The sequence below is a fragment of the Oncorhynchus keta genome, chromosome 34 (assembly GCF_023373465.1).
Source record: "Oncorhynchus keta strain PuntledgeMale-10-30-2019 chromosome 34, Oket_V2, whole genome shotgun sequence".
NCBI lineage: Eukaryota > Metazoa > Chordata > Actinopteri > Salmoniformes > Salmonidae > Oncorhynchus > Oncorhynchus keta.
In genome coordinates, this window is record NC_068454.1 from 47,651,976 (window position 1) to 47,654,268 (window position 2,293).

A 2,293-nucleotide genomic window follows, 5' to 3' on the forward strand; every position below is an offset into this window, starting at 1 on the left:
ATAGGAGCGGCAATATCGTCCGCTATTATCCTCAGTAATTTTCCATCCAAGTTGAGACCCCGGTGGATTGTCATTGTTGATAGACAATAACACTTTATTTCACCTCTTCCACACTCACTTTACAGAATTCAACATTTAAATGCTTGTCTTTCATAATTGGGTCAAATATACTTGGATGTGTATGCAGACAGCATATGATTAATGAATTACAGTGCTACTCTCATATTTTCTCAGTTCATCACAATTACAGTGTCTCTAGCGGTGTCTCCTAACCGGCCTTGGGCCCCAAGTTGACCCGAAGGTTATCTTAAGAACGGGTGAGGTGGCGATGGCGGGACTGGCTTCCTCTCTCACATCAAAACATACCTGCAAACGAGAGACAGATGGATAGAGAGAGAACATGAGTAAGCCTTGTTTAAAAAAAATGTAAACGGTCAGTCATTATAATCATCATGAGGTGAAATGCAAAACTGACCATGGATCATTAACTTATTCTGGCTGGGGGGCAGTATTGAGTAGCTTGGATGAATAAGTTACCCAAAGTAAACAGCCTGCTCCTCAGTCTCAGTTGCTAATATATGCATATTATTATTAGTATTGGATAGAAAACACTCTAAACTTTCCAAAACTGTCAAAATATTGTCTGTGAGTATAACAGAACTGATATTGCAGGCGAAACACTGAGGAAAATCAAACCAGGAAGTGGCCTCTATTTTGAAAACTCCATGTTCCATAGCCTGCCTTTGCTCAATTTAAAGGGATATCAACCAGATTCCTTTTCCTATCGCTTCCTCAAGGTGTCAGTCTTCAGACATAGCTTCAGGCTTTTATTTTGAAAAATGAGTGAGAAAGATAACATTGCGTCATTGTATGGCTGGGTGACAGCATCATTTTGTATGCGCAACAACGTTTGGGCAGCCATTGCCTTTCCCTCTCCTACTGAAAAAGACCGTTGCAGTTGATATATTATCGATTATATATTTTAAAAACAACCTAAGGATGGATTATAAAAAACGTTTGACATGTTTCTGTGGACATTACGGATACTATTTGGAATTTGTCTGCGTTGTCGTGACCACTCTTTCCTGTGGATTTCTTAACATAACGTGCCAAACAAACAGAGGTATTTTGGATATAAAAATAATCTTTATGGAACAAAATGAACATTTGTTGTGTAATTGGGAGTCTCGTGAGTGAAAACATCCGAAGATCATCAAAGGTAAACGATTGATTTGATTGCTTTTCTGATATTCGTGACCAAGCTACTTTGATGCTAGGTGTTCATAATGTTTTGTCAAGCGATCGATAAACTTACACACACGCTTGGATTGCTTTCCCTGTAAAGCATATTTTCAAAATCTGACACAACAGGTGGATTAACAAAAGTCTAAGCTGTGTTTTGCTATATTGAACTTGTGATTTCATGAATATAAATATTTTTACTAATATTATTTGAATGTGGCGCTATGCAATTCAGCGGTTGTTGATGAAAATTATCCCGTTAACGGGATTGCAGCCATAAGACGTTAACTCTGCGACTACTACATCTCTCTGTATTTCAATGTAAAGCATCTCTTTAATAATACTTCCTGTTGACCTAACCTCTCACCCATGATCATGCTGTGTCAGCGAGTTCAGATGCGGGATGGGTTCACCAACACAGCTGATATAACCTAGAGGATTTAGGGAGAAGGGGGAGAGGGATGAAGTGAAGGAGAGAGACTGTTATTGTGTGTATGTGGTCTCACCTGGTATCCACACTAAGTGGCTAAAAAGTACTTTATGCTGAAAAACAGACACATGAGGACAAACAATAAAGGATAATGTCATTATTAGACATAAATACCACTTGACGCTTGATGATGACTTGATCATTTGAAACAGCTGTGTCGTGCTAAGGAAAAGGCAAAAACAAAAATGTGCACAGGTGTTTGGAGCATTCCGATCTGGCAAAATCTACATTTTCTACCCCTTGATCAGCTTCTTTTTTGTAGTTATGAAAACAATAACTGAGAAATGACCGTTTAATCTAAAGCAGCAGATGTCATTTTAAGGATATGTCAATACAGCACAGAAAGCTTGTGGTTGTTGATTAGGTGATGGGAAATATGCAATATGTATACAAAATAATATACTTACCTGTTGTATCTTGAAAAAAAGAATTGGAATTAAAAGTTAAATGTGTAACTTATTACCCTGCTTCATTATTTATGCCAGTTGATGAAGAACAACTCCAATTTTATACATCGTTGAAAATCTGTCTAGGAATAAGTACAAATAAAAAAGTTAAAAA

At 37.4% G+C, this 2,293-nt stretch overlaps 1 long non-coding RNA gene across 1 annotated transcript; it reads right to left on the minus strand.

Annotated features, from left to right (window-relative positions):
• Positions 1-339: 339 nt before the first annotated feature.
• LOC127915125 (uncharacterized) lies at positions 340-1,992 on the minus strand. Its single transcript, XR_008090245.1, has 3 exons — positions 1,847-1,992; positions 1,610-1,673; positions 340-366 (listed from the first exon to the last, which is right to left on the minus strand). It is a non-coding gene; the product is annotated as an uncharacterized LOC127915125 (long non-coding RNA).
• Between the last annotated feature and the right edge of the window lie 301 nt (positions 1,993-2,293).